Source organism: Simochromis diagramma, unplaced genomic scaffold, assembly GCF_900408965.1.
Source record: "Simochromis diagramma unplaced genomic scaffold, fSimDia1.1 OVJJ01000516.1, whole genome shotgun sequence".
NCBI lineage: Eukaryota > Metazoa > Chordata > Actinopteri > Cichliformes > Cichlidae > Simochromis > Simochromis diagramma.
In genome coordinates this window covers 898,875-913,189 of record NW_024386938.1, presented here as the reverse complement: position 1 = coordinate 913,189, position 14,315 = coordinate 898,875, and positions in this window count along the sequence as shown.

The following is a 14,315-nucleotide window of genomic DNA, read 5'->3' as shown; positions in this document are numbered from 1 at the left end:
CTGGGTGTGAACAACCTTGCGTCAGTGTGTACCAAAGAGTTGTCACAGGAGGTGGTAAGAGGGGCTTGGGAGGGAGCAAGAGTAGCCCAGTAGAAAGAAGTTGCGTGGGCGGCTGTCCTTTGCAGCCAGGCGCGGCTCTCCAGGAAGTCAAACCTTATGACCTGATGCAGGCACAAAGGGATGACCCCACGATGAAGGAGGTCATCAGACTCAAAGAGTCTAATGTCAGACTCAGTGAGAGTATCAGGAGGTCGTTAGAAGGATCTGCTTGTAAACTCCTCCGCGAGTGGGACCAATTACACCTCGAAAATGGAATCTTGTGCAGACGAACACCCGAACAAAAACAACTAGTCCTACCTCTCCTGTACCAGCCTATGGTATTGAAACATCTTCATGACCAGATGGGTCATGTCGGTACTGAGAGGGTCCTTCATCTCGCACGAGAGAGGTTCTATTGGCCTCACATGAAGAGGTGCATAGAGGACTACGTCACTATGAAATACTGTTGCATTAAACAAAAGAAACCCACAGTTCATGTGCGTGCACCCATGGGCAACCTGAAGTCCAACTCACCGCTTGAACTTGTCTGTATAGACTACCTACATCTTGAGAAAAGCAAAGGCGTGTATGAATACATTTTGGTGATGGTCGACTACTTTACACGGTTCGCTCAGGCCTACCCAACCAAGAACAAATCAGGGCGGACTGCAGCCGAGCGGATCTACAATGATTTTATACCTCGCTTTGGGTTCCCCAACAAACTCCATCACGATCAGGGGCAAGAGTTCGAAAATGAGCTCTTCCGAACTCTTGGGCAGCTCTCAGGGGTTGGTCATTCTCGGACATCCCCATACCACCCCCAGAGTTATCCCGCAGAACGATTCAACCGCACCTTGCTGCAGATGTTGCGTACCCTGACAGACAAAGAAAAGGAAACATGGAACGATCATCTCCCACAGGTTGTACACAAGTATAACTGTACTCGTCATGAGTCCACTGGTTATTCCCCACATTTCTTGCTTTTTGGCTGTCACCCCCACCTTCCGGTGGATCTTTTGTTTGGCCTGGTTGAGGAAACTGAACCAGTGTTGCACAGGGGGTATGCCGAAAAAGTGGCGTAAGAGAATGACAGAGGCCTATCAGGTTGCCACCAAAAATAGCCTCTCGGCTAGTGCTAAGGGGGAGTCGTACTATGATCAGAAGGTGAGGGGAGTGGTACTGAAATGAGGGGACAGAGTGTTGGTGAGGAACTTAGGCGAGCGTGGTGGACCCGGCAAATTATGCTCCTACTGGGAGAACAGGATATATGTGGTCAAGGAACAGGTTTCGGATAACCCAGTGTATGTCGTCCATCCAGAGGGTAATGACCAGGGAAGAACTCAGACCCTGCACTGAAACTTGCTCCTGTTTGTCAATGATTTGCCAGTAGAGTTCCCACCACAACCAACTAAACTAACCTTAAGATCGACACACAAACAGACCAATGATCGAGTGAGGGGTAAAGACAGGGAAGGACGGATAGAAAATGCTGAGACCTTTGATTCAGATGATGATCCGGGCAGTGGCTATTAGCTGAGGGTACCACCGACCCAGGCTGAGTTCAGAACAACTGTCCCTTCCGAGAAACAGGCTGTCAGCCAAGACAGAATGGAACCAGGGAGGCAGACGCAGGCTCGGTTTGATGCTGAGGACATTGCTGAGAACCTGTCAGAGATGGCTGGGGCCCACGGGGAAGGTCGACTAAGAAAAGAGGGTCCCATGGCACCTGAGACTGGGGATGAAGTTGAGACTCACCAGTATGACCACGAGGGGAGTGACAGTTCGGCAGCCCTTAACTTGCCTCAGTCAGAAGTAGAACCCGAGTCACCTCGACATGAGTGAGGAGGCAGCAGACTCTCCGTTGAACTCACCTGCCCCACTGAGGCAATCCACCCGACAGAGGCGTCCAGGCCAAATGCTAACCTATTCATCTCTAGGCCATCCAACATACCAGTCATGGCCCACTGTAAACATGGTAGATACTTACCTCGTGCCTTTGGCTGCCTTGTGGCCCCCACAACCAAGCTTATCTTCATTCCAAGGCCCACCGGTCGTCCAGATCCCATATCTATCTCTTTTCTACCCCATATGTAGCTATTAGGAAGAAGCCATAAGCTATGGTGGTTACCTAATCCCAGAGAACCAAACATTCCTAAGTGCTTGAAGTTTTAATTTAAGGGTTTTGATTATTCACTGTGTGAGATTTGATAAGAATACAGAGACTGTAAGTGCAAAATTGTTTCAAGTGTCAGGAGCCACTTTTGTTGTAGGGGAGCATGTGGCACCCCTGTGAGGGAATGACCACATTAATATTAATTTGTGTAAAACACTCATGTAACGGGACATTTTTCATTACTGTATTACTGTAAACTGTATTTATTTTCAGTTTCTTTAAAAGGATAGAAAATCCATGTAACAGGGATTCATTTTATGTAAGAAAGCAGTGAGGGCAGAACTTTGGTGGTTGCTCCAGGGTTTCGGGGTGCAGTAAGTGGAGCCCACCTTCTGCTGCTTCCTCGGACACATTCTGGAGGAAAGCAGAGGCTCTTTCTCAATTCTAAGTATGCGAGTCCGTACTCACGTTCTCGGCGAGACTGGACTTGCCGAGAACGTGAGCACGGACTTGCGATTTGTACAATTGGAACACCAGCGTACTTGATGATGTCACAGGTCCGGAGTTTTTACTGCCATCCCCTCTTAATTTAACTGTGATTAATATGGTATGAAGCTTAACTTTAATCTCAGCCAAACTGATTTACTCAGGAACAAATAAAAGACTGAAATAAACCAAACATTAACATTTAGAAGTGATCTAAGTGACTTATATATCATGTTTAACCTCAGTAGTGAAATCTCTATTAATAAAAATAGTGTACATGTACATACGTGTACATACCTTAATAAAAACAAGCAGGTGAGATGTTAGAAAGCTTTTATTTTTATTTTAGTGGACACTCAATACAATAGACAGCTGCTGGGGTTTGGGGTTTGTTTAACCTGAGTAGCAAAAAGACCGCGGGGGGAGGATTGAAAACGATGTGCCGGGAGTCCGCTGTTCTCGCCGGCTCTAATAATCCTCGACCTCGCTGTCTGCTATGGAGCTGGTGGGTCACAGACATCTCCGAAAACGTCGGAGCGCGTTTGGAAATATATGATGTCTTGATAAATCGAGCAGATATTTGAAGTCTACACAGCTACATTCTCGCTTGAAAATAACTTAAAAGTTTATTTTGTGACCCAGACAGAGTAATATTTAAAAGTTTTTAGCCCCGCTCGTCCGCCATTGCTGTGTTTGAGTTTTGGACGAAATGCATTCTGGGATATTTAGCTGTACCAAGTCCACACAAGTCACCACCGATGCATGTTCGATAAAACGGGCGGAGCGAGAACACATCCGGGACTTTTTCGCGTTCTCGGCTTGACGCGTACTTCGAATTGGAACAGTACGTGGTCTCCGACTGATGACGTATCACGAGTACACGAGAACGCAAGTACTCACAAGTACGCATATTGAGAAAGGGCCAGAGACGCATCGTCTTCCTTACTCTGCTCTTCACCTGCTTTTACAGGTCGGTAAATGGTGCTCGCGCCGAAAATGTTGTTTATTGTTACCATGGTTAGCCCACGTTATGTGAATGAGAGAGTTAAGGCGGTCCGCCCGAGTTATTTATATGTAAACACGGGAGAAACCAGAGGGGTGTCCTGCGCGGCCGCACCGCGAGCCGCTCATTAGGTGGAGCGCTCGTGAAGCAGAGTCAGTGCGCTCCTATGCTCTGTGCAAACGTGTTGTAATGCTCCAATCAAATCAGTTCTGTGAGATGTGAATGTTAATAGTTATGTTAAAGTGACTGAGTAGGTTAGCTAGTGTAACACAAGCACTCTGAGCAACTCTGTGTTGCTAACAGAGGCGTTCACAGGTTAATTAAACAAGCTGGGTTTCATGATGCACTAAATAGTGATTTTGCCAGTAAATTACTGAAGGAAACAAATGTGATGTATTTACCGATGTTGTTATTGAATATAACTGTTTAGCCAGTAAGATGCTGCAGAAGACAATGTGATGTGTTTGTTGATATGATCAAGGAATGTAACTGTTATGGAAAGAAGTGTGAATTTGAGAAACTGAACCAGTTAAAGACAGTATATTTCACTGAGGTTGTGAAATAAGTAAATGTAATTGATGTGAATGAGGAACCAGCTGAACAGTATATTGAAAGCTCATGTTTAGTGTTTATATAGCATTTATTTGTGTGAAATAAATCAGACAGACACGTTCTGGAGGAAAGCAGAGACGCATCGTGTCTTCCTTATTCTGCTCTTCACCTGCTTTTACAGGTAACATATTTGTCATCGTGGTCTTCATCCTTGGGACCCTTAACATTTGCACCCGTACCTACTCCTCAGGAGGGAGCGACTAGTGTCCAGCAGGTGCCTGTACCCATTCCTGTTTCCGCTGGAGGCTCCGGTGAGCCCATCCAGCAGTTTTCCTCGTGTTCTGGAGGCTCAGGGGTCCTAGTTCAGCTAACTGCTTATCCACTGCCACTACAACCTTCATTATAACAACCACCTCTACAAACTCTACTCCAGTCTCTAGCTCTGTTGTCAGCTCTGTTACCTGTTCAGTCTTTAGCTCTGGCATCAGCTCTGTTTCCAGTTCACTCATTAGCTCAGCCACCTGTTCAGCCACTTCCATCCTCTGCTGGAAGCTCCAATGAGCTCATTCAGCCAGCAGGGGACCGCATCTCGCTAATAAATCCTTGACAGACTGTTTGCCGTTGCATCCTGAGCCAGCTGTGTGCCTTGTGCAGCTACAGTTAGCTCCACCCATGCCAGAGGTCTCTGCACCCGCTGGCCCTGCCTTTGTTCCTGCTGGGGGTTCAGGAGAACCGCTCCAGCCTCATGCCATGTGTGATGGCATGCCACACATGGTAAGCTCCACACCTCACCACCCGTTGATTCACTTTAGTTTAATTTACAGTCACTACTTTAAAATATTCTACTTATTGTTCAATATTGTTTCTTTATTAAATGTATTCATTTTTCCATCACACCTTCCAATGTTTATATGGCGTGCACACATATTAACCTTGCAAGGTCAAAGTTCTGTTTTATGTTATATTAATACATCTTTCTTTGTTTGAGTTACCTGGGGGTTGGCTTCTCCTCCTGTCTGGCAAAAGGTGTGGCAAAGGGCTGGGAGAGCTGAAGTACCACTGACAGCCTAATTGGATTGCACCACATGCTTCATTGCCTGGGGGGTGTCTCATGTTTGTTTAATTGTTTTGTATTAGTTGGTTATATGGCAGCCATCTTGTTTTCCCCGTGTGTGTCATTTGGTTTAGCTAAACCAGTATTTAAGTTCCCTTGTGTGTCATTTCAGCAGGTCAGTTTACCATATGTTTGTTTGAGGTTTTGTTAATTATTATCTTGAGTTTAGTCTATTGAGTTGACCTCTTTTATTGGTCTGCCTGCTTTAAGTTTTGGCTTTGTTAAATATGTTTTCATATTTTTGGGTCAATAAAACCCGTTTTTTGAATTAAAACCACCTGTGTCCTTTATGCTTTACTGCTTGGTCCCTGACAATTGGTGGCAGCAGTGGGATCATCCAGTATTGGACACAGGTCTTTTTTCTTTTTCTTTTTTTCTTTTTTCTGTTTTTCCCCATGAGGAAGAAGAATGCATCGTGGTGGCAAGAATGAAAAGAAAAAGGGATCTGCTCAGCAAACCTGCGAAGAGGAGGAAAATGGAGCCTCAGGAGTCACTGAAGTTGTGGAGAGAGTGGAAAAGGAGCCTGCTTTGTCTGATCTAGTCAATATGCTACATGCTCACATGGAACAACAGGATGTCCGGGATGCAAAACAGAGTGAGTTAAATGCACGACAAGAACAGCGATTTAAAGCCTTACAACATCAGTTTAGACTTCTGCAGTCAGAAATCCAAGTCGGAACATCACCATCAGATTCTGCAGAAGCTCGCTCTGAATCATTAGAGTCTGATATTCATCCTTCTTCCTCTGCTCAGCAGGCCCAGGCTGAACCAGTTATGACTAATTCCAATCCAGCCATTTCACCAGCATTTCAGTTTCCCCTACAAATAGAGGGCAGATTGGAAAGATTACCTGAAGCTGATGATATTGAACATTTCCTGATCACATTTGAACGTATGGCTACAGCTTATCGATGGCAGATTGGGTTTTTCATTTGATACCCTTGCTTACTGGTAAAGCTAGAGGTGCCTATGTTCACATGGACATTGATGATTCATTAGACTATGATAAAGTGAAATCAGCTATTCTGTCAAAATATGACATTAACCCTGAAACATATAGGCAAAGATTCAGATCCCTGGACGTTCAACCAGATGAAAGCCCTCGTGAGCTATATGCGAGACTGAAGGAGCTTTATGGGAAATGGATCCAGCCAAAGGGTAAAACTATTCATGACATTGGTGAAACTATAATCTTGGAGCAGTTTCTCAGAACGTTATCTGCTGAGCTTCAGGTTTGGATCAGAGAACACAACCCGGGTTCAGCAATGGAAGCGGCTCGGTTAGCTGATGTGTTTGTTGCTGCCAGAAAGAAGGGGCAAGCATGGAGCCATAATGCATGGAAGGCATCGAGGGACACCCGGAAGATACCTCAGCAAAACCATCTGGATTCAGCAAATACAAGCACCAGTAAGACCTCTCAGTCTACCACTAGACCACCAAAGGCCTCTGGTAAGAAGCTTATTTGTTATCTTTGTGGATTAGAGGGCCATACAAAACCTATGTGCCCAAGAAATTCTGCTAAAATGGTGCAAATGTGCTTTGCCCCTCGTTCTAATGCTGATCCTGAGCAGGAGAGTGACAAATCCATCAAAATGAGTCAGATTGAAGTGAATGGGGTTCTACTCAATGCCCTTCTTGACTCTGGCAGTTCTCGGTCTCTTATTCACTCAGATTTTGCCCCACCTAATATTGTTCGCACTAGTGATACAATTTCAATCTGTTGTGTCCATGGAGATGAGAAAAGATATCCGACAGCTGACATCTACATTAAAGTTCAGGACCAGATGTATCTGCTGAATGTGGGTGTTGTGAACAGTTTGCCTTACGCTGCCGTGTTAGGGCGTGACCTTCCTGTGCTTTTTGATTTGTTGGAGTCTGAGCAGACTGAGGAGTGCAATGTAGCTGTTACCAGAGCTCAGGCTAAGCAAGTCAGTACCCACTCTGAGACCCTGAGTGCCCTGCCTTTTTTTAATGAGGAGTTTGAGACAACTGTGGTGAAGCCACGGAAGACCCGCAGACAAAGAAGGCAGGAGAAATTCAAATTTTCATCTGTGGATACACTAACAGACGCTAAGCCAACACCGTCACCCCTAGGGTTTAATATTCCAACTGAAATCGCTAAACTCCAAAAATCTGATCAATCTTTAATATCTCTTTTCCGGAAGGCCAAAGAAAAGGAACCTGGAGTGGAGCAGGTTCTTAACAGTGAGTACATCTTGCAAAATGACATTCTCTATCGTCAGCAGGGGTCGGTGCTGCAGCTGGTGGTTCCCCAGAAGGTTAGAAACGCCATTCTCACCTTAGGGCATTCTATTCCGTGGGCTGGCCACCTTGGGAAACACAAGACCACAGCTCGCATCAAACATCATTTCTACTGGCCCGGTCTTAGCAAAGATGTGGCTCAGTTTTGTAAAAGTTGCCCACAGTGTCAGATAACATGTGCTAAAATCCCCCATAGAGCTCCACTCCAACCTCTCCCTGTCATCGGCACTCCTTTTGAGCGTCTTGGAATGGATATTGTAGGGCCTGTTGAGAGGAGCAAAGCAGGAAATCGTTACATGCTTGTTGTAACAGATTATGCCACAAAATATCCTGAGGTGTTCCCTTTAAAATCTATAAAGGCCAAGCCCATTGCATTTTGTTTAGTGCAGTTCTTTGCAAAGAGTTGGGTTTCCACGAGAAATACTAACTGATCAAGGCACTAACTTCATGTCTACTTTGTTAAAGCAAGTTTATCAGTTGTTGGGTATCCGGAGTCTGAGAACTTCACCATACCACCCTCAAACTGATGGGCTGACAGAACGGTTTAACCAGACATTGAAACAGATGCTCAGGAAGTTTGTCAATGACAGTGGTAACAATTGGGATCAATGGCTGCCATATCTACTCTTTGCTTATTGAGAAGTCCCCCAAGCCTCCACAGGTTTTTCACCTTTGAGCTGTTGTATGGTTATGAGGTTCGCAGCCCTGTAACTCTGTTAAAGGAGATCTGGGAGGGAGACAAGGCGGAGGAGGGACCCAAGAACATTTTGTCTTATGTCATTCAGATGAGAGAACGGTTGGAGAAAATGAGCGAACTTGCTCAATCACATATGGTGGAGGCCCAGCAGCAGCAGAAGTCTTGGTATGATAAATCTGCTCGTCAGCGTGCGTTTGAGCCAGGACAAAAGGTGCTCGTGCTCCTCCCCAGTGACAACAACAAATTGCTGGCAAAGTGGCAGGGGCCATTTGAAGTCATGAGGAAGCTGGGACCCACCACATATGAGGTGTCCACCCCAGGGAAGTTGCGCTCCAGCAAGGTCTTGCATATAAACCTTCTGAAGGAGTGGGTGGAGCGTATTGAACACAAGGCAGATGCAATGCTCATACGGCGAGTACCTGAAAAAGATGAGGCAGATGAGCAATATCTACCACCTGCAGGCTCTCTGGATTATGATCTCAGCCATCTCCCAGAGGACAAACAGCAGCAGGTGAGAGAAATGTGTAAATCAGCAGTCTTTCAAGAGAATCCAGGGAGAACTGACATTGTCGAACATGATATTGTGGTACGAGAAGGTGCCTCTGTGAGACGATTAAGTTACAGGATCCCGGAACGTCTGTTGCCTTCATTGAAGAAGGAAATTGATTTGATGTTATCCCTAGGGATCATTGAAAGATCTAAGAGTGAATGGTGCAACCCTGTGGTCTTGGTACCCAAAAAGGATGAGAGTATGAGGTTCTGCATTGATTTCAGGCACCTGAACTCCATATCCATTTTTGACTCCTACCAGACACCAAGAATTGATGATCTACTTGAACGTCTGGGAAAAGCAAGGTACCTGACCACAATAGATCTGTGTAAGGGTTACTGGCAGGTCCCACTCACTCAACGGTCCAGAGAGTTCACAGCATTCAGAACACCATGGGGGCTTATCCAATTTACAGTCTTGCCATTTGGACTACATGGAGCTCCAGCAACTTTCCAACGGCTAATGGATCAGGTATTACATGACTGCTCTGACTTTGCTGCTGCTTACTTGGATGATATTGTTATCCACAGCAACACCTGGGAGGAGCATGTGGAACACCTGCGAACTGTTCTGGACCACCTGCACTCAGCTGGGTTGACGGTGAATCCGTCAAAGTGTGTTTTCGCCGCTGCTGAGACAGAATACCTGGGCCATGTCATCAGCAAGGGGGTTATCAGGCCACAGGTCAGCAAAATCGAGGCCATGGAATCATCCCCCCTGCCCCTAACAAGGAAGCAGCTGAGATCTTTTTTGGGCATGGCAGGTTTCTACCGTCGTTTCATCCCTCAGTTCTCCAACAGGGCAGCTCTGCTCACAGACCTAACGGGATCACGTTCCCCCAATCACATCCAGTGGACAGAGGAGGCAGTGGCAGCATTTCATGACATACAACAGTCACTAAGTAAGCAACCGGTTTTGTTTTGTTTGTTTTTTTGGGGTTTTTTTGTGTCCCGTTTGGATCTTTAGCCATCAGAATTGTTGTCTTAAGGCCAAGAAAGATGCCAAGCGGATTTATTTTACCAAGTGGATCATCATGGCCTTGCCATATTGGTCCATTTGATTGACCTTTATTATAATTATGAATTTATTTTATTTTCAGTTGCTACAAACGGGACAGACATGACTGGGGGATAGGACAGGGAGAGAGAATGAAAGAAAGAGAGGGAGAGAAAGAAAAACAGAGGGGAGAAGAGACGGTGAGAAGGGGGGGAAGAAAGAAAAAAAAAACCAAAAAAACAAAACAAACAAAACACCTGGGTCACCTGTATGGAGAAAAAAAACAGAAGAGAAAGCAAACAACAAAGAGCAACATAATAAAAAAAACGGCACCATCACAATAAACTAGCTAGCAGTAGATATCAGTAGATACTAAATAATAAACGATATTGTGCAGCACGCAAGATAGACAGCGCACAATGTGCTTTGAGGCAGCAGCCAAGAAAGCTGTAGTCCGCGTCTGTGAATACCCGTGTGTACACCTGTGTGCATACCTGTGTGGATCAGCATGCTTGCATTCCAAAGGTTTCTCCATGTAACGATCTGCTAGGGAGTGTGGGGAGCCACAGCCCCGTCCTCCAGGGTATGAAGCAGGTATGGAGGAGATCAAAACTCCAGACATCCAGAGGCCCCCAGAACACAAGAGACCAAGGAAGACCAACAGAGGGGCAGCCGCGCCACTGTCCCAGTAAGAGCTGAGGAGAGTCCCAGATGAGGGCTCACTCAGCAGCCGCGGAGCAGAAGCCAGGGGGAGTTGCAGTGATGCGCCCGTGAGCTCCGCCGGCAGCCAGCTGTGCCTGAGTGACCGAGCCCCAGGCCGAGAGGCCGGGGGCACCCCACCTCCGAAGTGGCCCGAGCGAGCCCCAGGCTCCAGGCCCCGATAAGCGGCCACCAAGGAGTGAGCCGGTGTGTACCCGGACGCCCATCCCCCAGACACAAAGAACCACCAACGCACTGACACCTGAGGGAGTCCGCCACCGGCAGGGGAAGTGGTGGTGGGTGGAGATAGGCCTCCAAACCTTGGAGGGCCTGAGATGTCCCCAGAGAGGTGGCGTCTGATACCCAACCTGACATATAGACACAGACATACAGGCACACACAGACACAAACATCCGTTCCCACCCTCATGCTCTCATATGCACTTACTCCACACTCAACCAACGTGGAGACAGACATAAAGAGACACTGTACACACGATCACACTCCCCAAGCGTACTCTACGAACCGGGTCTAGGTACCCTTGCCCCTGGAGGGGGGAACTGCACCCAGACCCAGGTGGTGTTACCCTTTTCCCTGCGGTGGGGAGAGGCAGACCGCCCCGACTCCGCAGCATCAGGGAGGCCCCACACTCCAGACCGCAGTCGGACGGCCAACTCCTCCTAGCCCCCCCCCCGCTCCAGCAGGCCGCAGAGAATGGGGGTGAGAGAAGACTCCAAACCTCCCTCCACCCGCTCATTGTAGTGTTGATGCATGTGTGTTCTAAGGTTTTGTACAGTCCCAACTTTGATGAACCGTTCATATTACAGATTGATGCTTCAGATCGGGGCCTGGGAGCTGTCCTCCTTCAGGAAACCATGGGAGGCCGCCATCCAGTGGCTTACATCAGCCGGAAACTGTTTCCACGGGAAGTTCGGTATTCTACAGTAGAGAAGGAGACCTTAGCAATCAAGTGGACCCTGGACTCCTTCCGCTACTATCTACTGGGAAGAGACTTCACCTTGGAAACTGATCACAAAGCACTCCAGTGGCTTGAGCAGATGAAGGACACAAATGGGCGAATTACCCGCTGGTACCTGGCCTTACAGCCATTCCGATTCACTGTCCACCACGTACCAGGCAAGGAGAACCTTACTGCTGACTATCTCTCTCGCTGTTCCAGTGAGAGCTCTGAAGAGGGGAGGTGTGTGATGGCATGCCACACATGGTAAGCTCCACACCTCACCACCCGTTGATTCACTTTAGTTTAATTTACAGTCACTACTTTAAAATATTCTACTTATTGTTCAATATTGTTTCTTTATTAAATGTATTTCTTTTTCCATCACACCTTCCAATGTTTATATGGCGTGCACACATATTAACCTTGCAAGGTCAAAGTTCTGTTTTATGTTATATTAATACATCTTTCTTTGTTTGAGTTACCTGGGGGTTGGCTTCTCCTCCTGTCTGGCAAAAGGTGTGGCAAAGGGCTGGGAGAGCCGAAGTACCACTGACAGCCTAATTGGATTGCACCACATGCTTCATTGCCTGGGGGGTGTCTCATGTTTGTTTAATTGTTTTGTATTAGTTGGTTATATGGCAGCCATCTTGTTTTCCCCGTGTGTGTCATTTGGTTTAGCTAAACCAGTATTTAAGTTCCGTTGTGTGTCATTTCAGCAGGTCAGTTTATCATATGTTTGTTTGAGGTTTTGTTAATTATTATCTTGAGTTTAGTCTATTGAGTTGACCTCTTTTATTGGTCTGCCTGCTTAAGTTTTGGCTTTGTTAAATATGTTTTCATATTTTTGGGTCAATAAAACCCCTTTTTTGAATTAAAACCACCTGTGTCCTTTATGCTTTACTGCTTGGTCCCTGACACCATGTCAGCTGGGGGTTCTGGAACGCCCGCCCAGTACCTCTCTGTAGTGATGGGCAGATGAAGCCCCATGAAGCACTGAAGCTTTTCATCCAATTGGTTCACCCCAACGCGAAGCTTCATGAAGCTTCATTTGCTCTAGCAGGACACCTACTGGACGTAAAAATAATAGCTGGCATGAATTTGAAGAGTGTGGCATTTTGCACACAGCCTGTAAATGTCAACAACAAAAGGAGTGTGTAAAACATCTATATTGTAGTGATGGCAGTATACTGTGTATATTTATAGTGGCAGTATGGAAAATGATTATTTGGAAATGCTTGAAATGGAAATGATCATTTACTGTGAGGTGAGGTGTGGTTGGGGTGTGGACAGTGGTTGTGCTTTTGTAACGTTGAGGTATGGACAGCTACACACTGAGGCTTTGAGCCTCAGTCCTGCCTGTTCACATTTTATTCTGTAAAAACTAAATTTTCACTGCTTTTATGACCTTTTTAGTGGGGAGAACATAGCTAGGATTTAATGATTTAACAAATCTTTTGAATCCTTTGTCCTCCACAATGCTAAATGGCTGGGAGTCCTCAATCACCATGCTGACCAGGTCTTCATCTATTTCAGATTGTTCTCCTGAGGAAAGACAATAAAGATAAAGCACAAATATAAATATCACACACGTAACTTATAACAGTTGTATAATATTGTTATATGATTTAGTAACATTACTGCATCCTATATTATCATTGCATTTGATGGCTCACCTGGTCTTGCTCCACAATCGGTGTTCCCCTTATTCTCATGCAAAGCTCTGTAGTGCCTAAGCATGGATGAGGTGTTGTTGTTATATCCCAGCTCCCTGGCACATAGCAAACACTTCACCTTGTACAAAAGTAAGGACAGCTTAACATTAATTGTATTGCACCATCAGTATCATGAAAATACATCTTCTGTAGAAATTTACATACCTTGTTGGGAGGAATAAGATCAAAATGCTCCCACACAGGGGAGGACATCCTCCTCTTCTTAGCTGGCTCCATTCTCTCCTGACTTTCTCTCATAAACCTCCAAACGGTCTCCAAACTCTCACTAACCGCAACTCTCCATCAAACACCCACATTTTGAATGAAGTCTGAGGGGTTTATATCGCTGTCATATCTCGCGGCAAAGTTTGAACCACTTCATGAACCAGTCACGTGGTACAGCCGGGCAGCGAGGCTTCGGACGTCATCATTTTCAGCTCCTCCCATAAATGAAGCAAGCCTCGATACGCGCATCGCGGAAACGCCCTCTCCATTACTCGACACAAGCTTCGAAGCCTCGATACAGAACGTCCCATCACTACCTCTCTGTTTCCTCTCCGTGCTGGAATCTACTGGGGAAGACAGTGACACTGCAGAGCCTGTGACGATTTTTGAGGTTAACAAACTAACTGGACTATTGAGACATTCTCAGGACATTTACAGACTCCCATGTTATAATGTGCCCAAAGGGGCCACAATATAGAGCTCCTTACATTAAGGAACAGTGATATTTGGGAATCTTTATGGGAGCATTAAGAGACGACCTTGGAATTGAGTCTTTCCAGTACTTTCTAACAATATTTGCAGAACCCTGTGCCATGTCTAGTGAAAAGTGCCTACCCAAAATGCAGACTTTGATATGAGTAAATGAACAAAAGCAAACTTTTGGTGAAGCAAAAGTCCAAAAGGCAGCAAACGACAAAATCCATACATTCTATCAGGCGGAGAACAATGGAAACTCACATGCAGACAAATCATACAAAACAGTACGACAGCACTGTGGAGCAGTTCTGAGTCACTGGCTGTGGATCATTGCAGGAATGCCCACGTGGGGGCGCGTAGAGAAAGCAAATCTGTTAAGGGGGACGGCTGGGTGGGCAGCAGTGGAGCAACTCAGGAGGGAGGCTGGGA